We start from the raw sequence: 12,324 nt of genomic DNA on the forward strand, positions 1-12,324 counted from the left end.
CAATCATGAAGATGAAGGAAGTGTTTGTGTATGTGACCGAGGTGAGGCCAGGAAACCTAGACTGGGGATCACTCTAAGAACAGTTTCTTAGATTAATGCACTTGACTTACCCCAATACTCAAAGCATTCACTCACACATACACCTACAATATTTCTGTAACATCCATGCAACAACACATAAAGCAAGTTTATGTGTTGGGCACTCTATGCTAATTGCTTATTTTTCTACTTAAGTACTTCCAGGAAATGATTGATACAACTTGTTGAACAATTGAACATCATGTTGTTGGGCTGTGGAGAATGTTTGTGGTATCTTGAAAGCATTTAATATTTGCTTCATCCGTAATCTGACAGTCATAACCAATCTCCATAGCAATACATTATCCCTGAGGATTTTCAGGTTGCTTTGAAATCTGTATAATGCTTGCAAAGCAGACATTTGTGAAAGGGCATGAATGATATCTCTAAAATAAATGTATCTTATTAAACTAGAAGACGCATCATGCAGCTTTGAACTGAATTGTTGATATTTTAGTATGTTACAAAGGAAGAGGTTCTTTTGCACTCTTATCTTAAACCAGTCATAAAGACCACCCATATTTTTGTACACACATACATCGGCAAATCAGTGGGAACAATTATGTCTCTCAAGTCACGGCTGATAATGTCTTGTGCTTTGAATTTAAAAGAAGCCTTTTTACCCAAGAAAAGATGAAGGCAATACAGCTGCGGATTGCCAGGGAAGTTTGTGGAATATAGTTTTGGCCACAAAAGAAAATGTGCCACCAAATTTGGGGTTAAAAAGACCCTAGAACATTTTGCTTGGCAGCAATTTCTTGATAACAGAGATGAATGTTGTTATTTATTTTAACAGTTTCTGTTCAATTCCATTGAACAGAAGTAAGATTTTCTGTTATTTCCCCATGACCACCACTTTTCCCTCCTCTTCCACTCAACTCCATCTTTTCTAAAAAGTCACAAAAAATCCATTTGTTTTGTTCCATGGGATTTTTTAACTTTGCAGATTTCTTTCATGTCAGAATCTTAGTCAAAGACCAGTTATGCACAGTCTGTTCAAGGCATATAATATAGGATGGCTATGATGGTAAAACATCTCCTGCTGAGCTTCTACCTGAATTACTCCAGTCCTGTATGCAATCTCAAAATTTGCCAGAGTGCACATTCTTGGGCCAATTTTTAAAAACCTGAACAAACCACCTCTTAGGCCAAGAAAACAACTGCACAAACTTCGCACAATGTGAAAAAAAAAATACCCTCACTCATTCAGCGAAAGAAATAGAAAGTGGAAAGCACCATGGATTAAGAACATGGTTTAAATATCCATGGGAATAGAAAGCCAAACAAAAACATTTCCATGTGCTGCACATATTTTTCATTTGATAACTGCAACATCAATCCACCTTTTGTATCAGCTCATAGCATCTTGAACATAATGGTTTTCAGTGGAAATAGTTGGTCTGATATACATGCATGTATTAGTCGGCCTCTTTCTCAGGCCCAATTCCAAGATCGTGAACTGGTGTCTGGGCTGTACCACTTGAGATTCCAGATGGGGATTCACATGACTGAGGGTTCCTCCATATCATACAACTAGCAAATGGACCTGGCTTCGCACAGGTTGGAATAGCCCATAGCTTGATACAGCAAAGTCTTCAAGCAAATTACACACCTGTCAAAGTTGGAGACATTGTGCCCAAATTGCCTGAGTAATGCCATGGCTGCTGGTACCCCTAGGCATTGCCTGTGCTGTGGTGCACCCCATTACTGTTTTAAATTGTACTGCTGCACATCGTCTAGAGTGGCCGGGTGACCGGCCAGATGGGCGATTCAGAAATGTAAATAAATAAATAAATAAATAAATAAATAAATAAGCTCCCTGAAGGAGAACCGCCCCACAGCAGGGGAAGGCCAGAGTATAACTCTGTCCCTCAACCTGCTAATCTCCCTGAGCTTTAAATGATATAGATTGCAAAGCTCTGTGCTGGTTAGGGAAGTCTGTCCCTAGTGGCTGAACATGTTACTGCAGGCTTCAACCCCATGGACACATTTAAATTAATAAAATTTAATTAGGGCACAATCCTATGCATGTTTAGAAAGAGAAAAGGCGTACAACTCCCAGCAGTCCCCAGCCAGGCTTGCTGTAGGCATTTTCTCTGTCTAAATATGCATAGGATTGTGCCCTTAATGCATTAAAAAACAAAACAAAATTACCCTGTGGTGCACACCACCAGGGCCCCTTGCTTCGCATGCCACGTTTCCAGTGTCTAGGTTTCACAGACTTGGCACTGTGGCACTGACGGATGGACAAACACACACCCTCTGCTATTATTATAGATTCCATCCACAAAGAAAATTACCATGTTGGGGAAAAGGCTAGGTGGGAAGCTGTCTCCCTAGGATATATTATCTTTTGAAGGAGATTCATGCAAAAACTAGTTTGATAATCTAAGATGGCTCTGGGCTTGTATTTCTCAAACAGCAGCCCCTCTTATGCCACATGGGAAAGTACTTTTGAAACAAAGAGGTCCTTCAAAGGCAGTTTGCTTTACTGCAGTTGAAAGAAAAATATGCAAACATGACACTGGGCATGTCCATGATCTTGGGCATTCCTAAAGTCCAGGGCAGGCCCAAGACATTTTGCTGCCTGAGGCGAAGGACAACATGGCACCCTTCCCCATTCCATGTACAAAAGCCAAGCAGACTGGCAGTCGAATCTTCTTCTACCCTGATGATGGCATAGTGTCCTCCACCATACCTGAGGGCAGTAGGTTTGTGTAGGGACCCCAGGACAGGCTGTTTGGTGGACGCAGCTCTGTCCCTCAAGAGAGGGGAACAACCAGGGACTCAGGAGGAACAGCTGAGGGGCTGCTGCTGCCCATGGCACCTGCTACTTGGGGCGGTCGCCTCACTCTGCCCAGTGGTATGATCAGCCCTGCTAAAGTCACTCTTATCAATCCTAGCCATTTACTTTGCCCTCCTCTGACCCAGGGTTCATTCCAACCTAGCTATGCTTCTGCAAATGAGAGGGGAAGACAGAGTTGAAAAGGCAGTTGCAATTATTTTGTGACCATCTCTTTGTGAACATGCATATTTATTTATTTAATTAATCTTTTAATTTATATTCTGCCTTCCTGCCAAAAACAGTGCTCAAGGAGGCTAATAATAAAATCCACATTAAAAACAGAATCTTAATTAAAACATAATATAAAAACAAATAGGTTAACAACACATGAAAGAAAGAAACAGCATCAGCCAACTGAAAACTCCTTCAGCCACAAATCAGCCTAAATGACAAAGGCCTGCCTAGAGAAAAATGTATTTGCTTGCCAGCGGAAGGACAACAGAGAAGGGGCCAACCTAGCTTCCCTCCACAGGAATGTTCAGAGACTGGGAGTGGCCACTGAGAAGGCCCTGTCTTGCACTCCCACCAGACGTGCCACTGAAGGTGGTAGTGCTGAAAGAAGGGCTGCTTCCAAAAATCTTAAAATCTGGGCAGGCTCGTATGGGAGAAGGTGGTCTTTCAGGCAGTCCAGTCCCAACTGTAGAGGGCTTTATAGGTCATAACCAGGGGGTGTCTCCATGAGCGATTTACTCCGAGCTGGCTGTGTTTGCAGGTTGTTAAGGATATATGACGTCGTGGCCATCCAGCAGCCACCCCAGAGCTTATCACAAAAAAAATGGATTTCCTGAGACTGCTTAAAGTCTGATTCTTTTCCTTAAGTCGGGTTCTTCATGGTAGAGTTGCTGTGTGCCCCAACCCCCGCATTTACCTTGGGTATGCTAATCCTGCCCAGGGGCATGCCTTTCACCATGACCCCAGTCAAGGGGTGTTTCCTGCCCCTGTGTTTCCCAGCACAAACCAATTAGTATCTACTCAGAAGTAACTCCCATTGTGGTCAGTGAGGCTTGTCCCCTGAATGCACACACCACAGATCCCCTTCAATTGAAATAACACATTTTAAAGCACTAATTCCCTAAAGGCTCTAAAGTGCCTTGATTGGTCACAGCACATCAGCAAGAACCCTGTGTTCCAGAAAGGATTGTTTATTTGAAGAAGTAAAGGGAGAGAGGGAGAGAGAAATAGAGAGGGGGGGAGAGATTGTTCCTGTCTCTCCCGCCCTCGTGTTTCCCAACACAAACCAATTAGTGTCTACTCAGAAGTAACTCCCATTGTGGTTAATTAGGCTTGTTCCTTGAATGCAAAGGGAGGGACCCTCTCAAAGGAGAAAGGGAGGAGAGCCTGGAGGGGGAAGCATCCCCCATTGGTTCAGCAGCCCCTGCCAGTCAGATGACATTCACTCCAACCCCCCACCCTACCCAGAAATATGTTCTATGAAGTAACTTTTATTGGTGCGACACACTTGCTCAAGGAGCCCTGCATGGACCAAAGCCAGCTCCTTGAAAAATCCGGGTAAGCCACGATTGGCTTCTCCTTCTGTCTCCTTCCATAGTTGTGGAGACACTTTGAATTGTGCACAGAAATACAATGGTAGCTAGCAAAACTGTTGTAACAAAGGAATCACGTGCTTTCTGTTACTGGCCTCAGTCAACAGTCTGGTCCAGAATGCATTGCATTGTTTGGAGCTTTTCTTCAGGCAACAATGTAGGATGAGGATCAGACTGAAGAAAAATGGTTACTGAAACTACAAAGTAAGCAACTATGTAGAATTACATAGGAAGTGCATATGTCTGTGACATGCTTAGCTGAACAAGAAAAGGAGGAGGAAGTACACATACGTTTTGAAATTATATGCCTTTATTATTCTGCCATGAAAACGCTAGCTTTGTCTAAAAGCCAAAAGTCCTGTGAACATTCTCTAGTGTTGTCACAATAATTAGTAAAACAAACTTCTATCAAGTTGATAGCATGATGGTAGTTGAAACCTCTCAGTGATGCAAAAATAAGTCCTGTTTTGCATTTACTATCTTACCCGATTATTAATCTTTGACTTCCAATGAACACGGTCCCCAAACTTCTAGAATATGTCCCAATAACGCTTCATCTTTAGACTGTCATTCCATTATGTTACAAATCGATACCTCTCTGTTTTCTTTATGTGGCCTTTACTGCTTACTATGTTATGGAATCAGCACTTTCCCCCCCCTTTTTTTTTGCACAGACATTTTTACTGGAATAAGAAGTGACAAACAACAGATAATAAAAAGGCAGCTCTATTGTATGGTGCAGCTTTTAAAAGAAATGGGATTTTCTGTTTAGTGTAAAAAAAAGAGTATATGTGAAAAGCATGAAGCATAAAGTAATGGCAGGTCTAATGTGCAAACAGAGCTATAGAATGTGCAGACTGATCTATTCATTTTAATGGAGAGGAAAAACTAATGCTCGGGGGGGGGGGGCTGTTTATATTGTTAGTTATTTATTACATTTATATCCCTTTCTTCCAATTAGCTCAAGGCAGTGTATGTGATTCTCCTCTCCCATTTTATCTTCAGAACAACCTTGTGAAGTAGGGTAGGCTGAAAGAGAGTGACTGGTCCAAAGTCACTATCAACTTCATGGCCAGGCTGAGAGGGAATTTGAGGCTGGCTCTCCCCAGTCCTAGCCCACCAGCTAACTAAGTTGAACACAATCCTTACATCTTGTTTGTCAAACTGGGCAGGATAGCTAATACCCTGGAAGACAGAAACAGAATTCAAAGTGATCTTGATAGGCTGGAGGGCTGGCAGAAAACAACAGAATGACATTTAATAGGGATAAATGCAAAGTTCTGCACCTAGGAAAAAGAAACCAAATGCACAATTACAAGATGGGGGAGACTTGGCTCAACAACACGACAAGCGAGGAAGATCTTGGAATTGTTGTCGATCACAAGCTGAATATGAGCCAACAATGTGATGTGGCTGCAAAAAAAGGCAAATGCTACTTTGGGCTGCATTAGGAGAAGCATAGCTTCCAAAACCCAGGAAGTACTAGTTCCCCTCTACTCAGCACTGGTTAGGCCTCATCTGGAGTAATATGTCCAGTTCTGGGCACCGCACTTTAAGAAGGATGCAGACAAGCTGGAGAGGGTTCAGAGCAGGGCAACAAAGATGATCAGGGGACTGGAAACAAACCCTATGAAGAGAGACTGAAAGAACTGGGCATGTTTAGCCTTGAGAAGAGAAGACTGAGGGGAGATAGGATAGCACTCTTCAAGTACTTGAAAGGTTGTCACAGAGAAGAAGGCCAAGATCTCTTCTCGATCATCCCAGTTTGCAGGACATGGAATAATGGGCTCAAGTTACAGGAAGCCAGATTCTGGCTGAACATCAGGAAAAACTTCCTGACTGTTAGAGCAATACGACAATGGAACCAATTACCTAGGGAGGTGGTGGGCTCTCCCACACTAGAGGCGTTCAAGACGAGGCTGGACAGCCATCTGTCAGGGATGCTCTGACTTGGATTCCTGCATTGAGCAGCGGGTTGGACTCGATGGTCTTACAGGCCCCTTGTAAGGGGCCTGTAAGACCATCCCTACTGTTAAGAACCCTACTATTCTACGGTTCTATGATCATAAGCTCAGACCTGTCTCACTCCCCCCACTCCCCCAGTCCACTGAACACAGACATTCAATTGCATCCAAATGCTGTGGGCACAAGAGACTTTGCTGTTCTGAGATGGTGAGATGCCTTCAGTGCCAGCTCCAGGTTCTGGAGGGCCCTTGGGCAAGACACCCTCAGTGGAGCTCCCTCTGTCCACGAGTCTGCCTTCTTCCCCACACTGTCACCAGCTATTGTTCCTCCTCCTCTTTCTCGTCATTGCTACCACCTGCTTGCTTGCAAGGCGGAGAACCAATGAGCAAATAGGCAGTGACATCTACTGCTTCTCCTTCACAGCACACAGGGGGTTCTTGTCAGCAGACCCCCTGCTGGGGTGGGGCCCCTTGGCAAGTGCCCAACCTTTGCCAACTCTGGACGGCAGACCTGAACGCCTTCGTCGGGAAGATTTGAGTACTACTTCTGTATTTTTCCTTCGGAGAGCAGGAAAAATATATTTGTTCCACTTTAGTTTAGGATGCCTTTTAGCAGAGTGATATTTTATGATTTTACCTTTGTGAATTTGTTTACAATTGTTGCAAGATTTTTACTGTTGCAGATTTTTTGTATTATTATTATTGTGCTCTGTTTTGTGTAAACTGCTTCTGGCATTGTCTTTTAAATGGAAAAGCGGGGTAAAAGTACTCGGAAATAATAAGCATTTGCAGCAGGAATAGCAAATGGTGTCTGCCTTTTGTCTTGCAGTTTTCAATAGAGCATGAGCTTCATGAGGACTAAGGGATTCATTCCTTTATTTTGAGGTCCAGCACAATTTTCCTCTTCAGCATTCTCACCAGCACATCGTAGCAAAGCATTCTGCTACTATTGAGGTAAATTGTCATATTATCCAACAAGTCAAACAAATAAGCAAAGAAAACTACATAAATAGCAAATAAATATCCTGCTGAGTACATTACCCAAGTCTGCAAGCACTACAGCATTTGACTATATTGTAATTTTCACATGCTTTCCTTATATTCATACTTTTTTTTCAAGATACAAATAAGGATTCTCAGATGACTATCACATTCTAAAGTGGAAAATATACAGCATTAATACATTGCCAGAATGTGCAATCTGAATGGTTTCCAAATGATAGATTATGAGAAGCAGACAGGTCTGAAATCTATGGTGTCACAATATTAGCACAAAGTATATATGAAAGCTGCTGTCATCACAAACATGGACTGTGCTATCATAGGCGCAACTCACCAAAATAAAAAATTGTACAAAATGGCTACATACAATTATCTTATTCCCACTTGGAAACCAAGCCAATGTGCTGCTGTTATAGCCAATGGCAATAAATTAATATAAAACCACCTCATTTTAATGGGTTTAATATTTTAAGCTGGCACTGCAACGCTCACATCATCCAGGTGCCATTTACACTGGAGGAAACAATAAGGTTTTATTTATAATTTGAATTCAGTGTGCTAAATGTAAGGATGACATTTTAATGGGAGCTTTGCTTTTGTGGGTGGTTATTGAAAGCCTTTTGCACTTAGCAGGAGCATTTCCAGAAACATTAGCAAGGCTGAGATCAATTTTAGATGTTACTCTTGGTTTCCTTTCCTTTTCCTTTAATTTTTTGGGACAAGTCTCTAGCGGAAGAACTAAATGGTGTAATCTAATTGAGGATGGGTAATTTGTTTAGCTCTGGGAGTAACACAGGTTATTTTTGCCATCCCATTTTAAAGTTGTCTCTGCAACTATGATAAAGTCTGGAAAGTTTTGGTCAGAATAGAGGTGCAACAAAACATGTTCTGGAAAATTCTCCTCTAAATTGTAATTTGAAAACATTACGTAGAGCATTTGCTAAATATTCTCCAAATAGGAAGATATTTGCTAAATTCTCCCTCAATACTGGGCATCTGATGGTGTTTGATTATGATCTTTGTCAGGGGTATAGTTATCAGTATTAGATTGCTAGCTTGCAATAGTATTTACTATTTGCCATGTAATGGCATTTAAGTAATATTAGTTAGACTGCAATCCTATACCCAGTTACCTTGGAGTAAGCCTCAGGTGAACTCAATGGGATTTCCTTCTGAGTAGATATGTATAGGATTATGGCTTGGATCCAAACTTCCTATATACCAGCAGAGGGCACTTGTTTGACTGCCTGATTGATTTGATTTGTACCCCACCTTTCTACCAAGAAAATGGCACAAGGTGGCTTACAAGCATAGATAAATAAATTAAAAAACAGATTAAAATAATAACGCAAATACATTTAAAACACAATTAAAAACATAATAACAAAATAAAAACAGCAGCCAACCCAACAGACCCACTTTCGGGCCAAAGGCCTGCTTGAATTAAAAAGTCTTTGACTGCTGGCAGAAGAACAACAGAGAGGGAGCCAGGCTAGCCTCCTTCAGCAGGGAGTTCCACAACCTGGGGGCAACCACCAAGATGGCCCTCTCTTGTGTTGTCATCAAACACACCTCTGAAGGTGGCAGTACCAAAAGAAAGGCCCCTCTCGAAGATGTTAAAACTTTGACATGCATTAAGGGATGTTGCTGATTTTCCCACAGCTGCAGCCCCTCCCCCAAAACGTTGTGGAGAGAACCCCTAGCTCTCAAGGTGGCTCTTCTCCTCCCCCTGGGTTCAAAAATCATGTAACAAATGAATACAAGTACAAAGGCTCCCTGTTGCAAAGATCCCACACGTAGAGGGTAGCAAGGATGGTAATGAGTGGGTGCAGATCTAGCATGCTAGTTCTCACCCTTCCCCTGCATACGTTGGTTGTACACTGAAGAACACCTGAATAGGGCTTATGCATTGAAGCATTCCATTCTGAAGATTTCATCAAGGTGGATAGTTTGAATGTAGTTTGGCCCATAACCTAGTCACATGTTGAACAGGGCTAGTTCAAAATGTACCAAGGTTGCTGGGGCTGGGCGGGGGGAGGAGAGAATCAAAAATAGCAGGAAAATACTGCTTGACATGCTGTGAAATGAGGTGTCAAGGAATACTAAATTGATAGAATGGACAGCACCACTTCTGACTGCAAGTGGAGGATTACATTTTTTAATGCTCTCCTACATTAAGAATTCCATGTGAACAGAAAACCAGGGGCTTTTCTACATGAGGCTTTTAACCACACCTTTACCGAGGTGCTGCTTTTGCTAAGGGAGGACAGAGTTTAATTCTCTTATTCTTTTCCCTCCCTATATGAGCCAGCCCCTCATCTACCCCTCCCCTTTGTGATAGAGGTGGGGTGGATGTGGGGTATTCAAAGTATGACAGGCAGAGTTCAAGAAACCCACTGAAATGCATTGAGTTGCATTTTATTGGTTGAGGGCTTCGTCCCATACAAGGGAAGGCAGCACTCAGTCTGCATTCCTTCCCATGACCAGCAGGGGCACTGTAGGCAAGTTCCATACATCACCCCTAGGGGGAGTCCTTTTCCTTGGACCTGTGACACGAAATGGTGGATAGTACAAGAAATGGCTGCCATGCTTTGGACCAAATTGGTGCACAGGCCTACTAAAATGGTTGCGAAGCATGGGAGAGGCCCTGGAGGGTGACAATGTCATGAAAAGCACTCACAAATACCGTGCGTGAGGAATCACAAGCACACAATAAAAAGCCTTGTGTGGAAAGGCTCCAACACAGCAGGTAAGTGGCTGGATCGGAACCTTTCCCCTGACATACTAGTTTTATTTGCAGGGAGGTTTACAAACCAAACTAAACCAATCCAAATGGGAGAGCATTCAAAGTGTGCTCTTCTGTTCCCGCACCCCCTATAGTTGAAGTGGTACTGCCTATTCTACTACTGCAACACGTCTCACTCATTCTGCTGCACATGTAGACTCAGCCTGAAATGGCTCCTCAGGAATAACAGTTATGTATGTTTCAGCATTCACTAGATGTACCTGTTCTGCATTTTCCAAGCCTTTAATCAACATTTTCCCCCATTTCTAACTACATGAGGAATTATCAGTGCACTAAAAAGAGTTTAGTGTCTGAAAACAGATTCTTTAAAAATGTTGCTTACATTCTTTTCGTTTTCTTTCTTTCTTTCTTTTTCTTCTTCTTCTTCTTCTTCTTCTCTCCCTCTCTCTCTCTTTCTTCTTCTTATTACTATGTTGAACTCCCCATCCTGCTGATAAAAGGCTTCAGTAATCCCACGGTACTGACTGCCCCTCTTCTTGAAACTTGCTATTAAACTACTATTATGTCTCCGCAAGCCAACAATGTATCTATCCGCCTGCCTGAATTTTATCTGACACTCATGTTCTGCCAATGTACCTTCCAGTAAATAGTTCTCAGAGTGGGAAATGTGTGGGCAGAAAAAAGCACTCAAACGGAAGATAAACATAAGTGAGGATCTCTGTTGGGTTGAAAAGGACTCTGCTTCAGACATGTGGTTTTAGTTTTAATGCTGTTGACAAGTGTCAGTAATAATAACTATAATAGTGGAGTGCCACATCCCTATTAGAAATCAGAGATTTGCCATTTTCACAGTTGCTTTAATCTCCTGCTGTCTTTTTTCATATCCCTGGATGCGTTCAAAGACACAAAGCAGAGCAGCAAGTCTCAGTTTTCAGATCACACAGACTTGTGAATGCAGATTTTTATATAATTTTATTACAGTTGGAAACAAGCAGACACTTAAATGAGGATGGAATCAGAGGGGACTGGGTCAAAATTAAATGATTTCTACACATCCAAGAAGATTCCCCCCACTTCCCTGAGCTGCTATTTGACTAATTCATAAATAGCACTAGTATGAGGACTGTTTTCGTCAAATTGTCCTGCATGTACCTGGTGTGATGGTGCTCATCGATGAATCTCAAACATGTAAGTCAGTTGAATCTGTTAGGAAGGCATCAGATCTCTGTAGAGGAATGGCTATAACTCAGGGATAGGGCCCATGGTGTGCATGCAAAAGGTCTCAGGTCTATTCTTGATATTTCCAGGTCGGCGGGAAAGTCTGAAACCCTTAAAAGTCTGTCTGAACCCTCAGAGAACCACTGTCAGTCAACATAGACCAGCCTTCCCCAACCCATGCCACCTAGGAATGATGGGAGTTGAAGTCCAACACATCTGGAGGGCACTAGATTGAGGAAGGATGATGTAGGTTGGCCTTCTCCAACCTGGTGCCGTCCAGATGTGAATTATAACTCTTATCATTCCTGGTGATTGGCCATGCCAGCTGGAGCTGATGGGAGCTGAAGTCCAAAACATCTGGAGGACACCAGGTTGGGGAAGGCTGCTGTAGATAATACAGAGAGCTTCCGCTATTGGACGGTATAGAAATGAAATATAAATAAATAAACAAACAAACCAACCAACCAACCAACCAATGGATTGACCTTTTTGTAAGTATCTATGTGAAGGTTTGAGACCTACAGGGGCAAAAAAAAGAAAAAGGTCAGGCCTAGGGGCCTGGAGTTTTTTTGTTGGGAGAGGAGTAGTTTCATTTTCCTGGTCAAGTTTCAGTTTCATTTCCCCAGCTAAGTTTCATTTCTTCAGGTTTGAAACAGTACTTTCAGTTTTGAGGAAGGGGGGTATAAAAAGAGAGTGAAAAAGCCAGTGAGAGCAGAATCAGAAGACCAGCAAAGAAAGAAGCAGCCAGAGGAGTCTAAGTGTAGCTACGGTAAAGAAACTTGCATTTTGCAACTTCTGTTTTCTTTGAAGGCCTTTTGTATCACTCAGCTCTATTGTGTAAGTACCTATAGTTGTGATCCGCTTGCTTTGATTTACCAGTAAATTGTTGTGGTTAAACCCCAAGTTTCTGGTGTGTCCATCACCCCT

This window comes from Heloderma suspectum, chromosome 2 (assembly GCF_057233095.1).
Source record: "Heloderma suspectum isolate Gila_16-S chromosome 2, 16-S_ref, whole genome shotgun sequence".
In the NCBI taxonomy this organism is placed as follows: Eukaryota; Metazoa; Chordata; class Lepidosauria; order Squamata; family Helodermatidae; genus Heloderma; species Heloderma suspectum.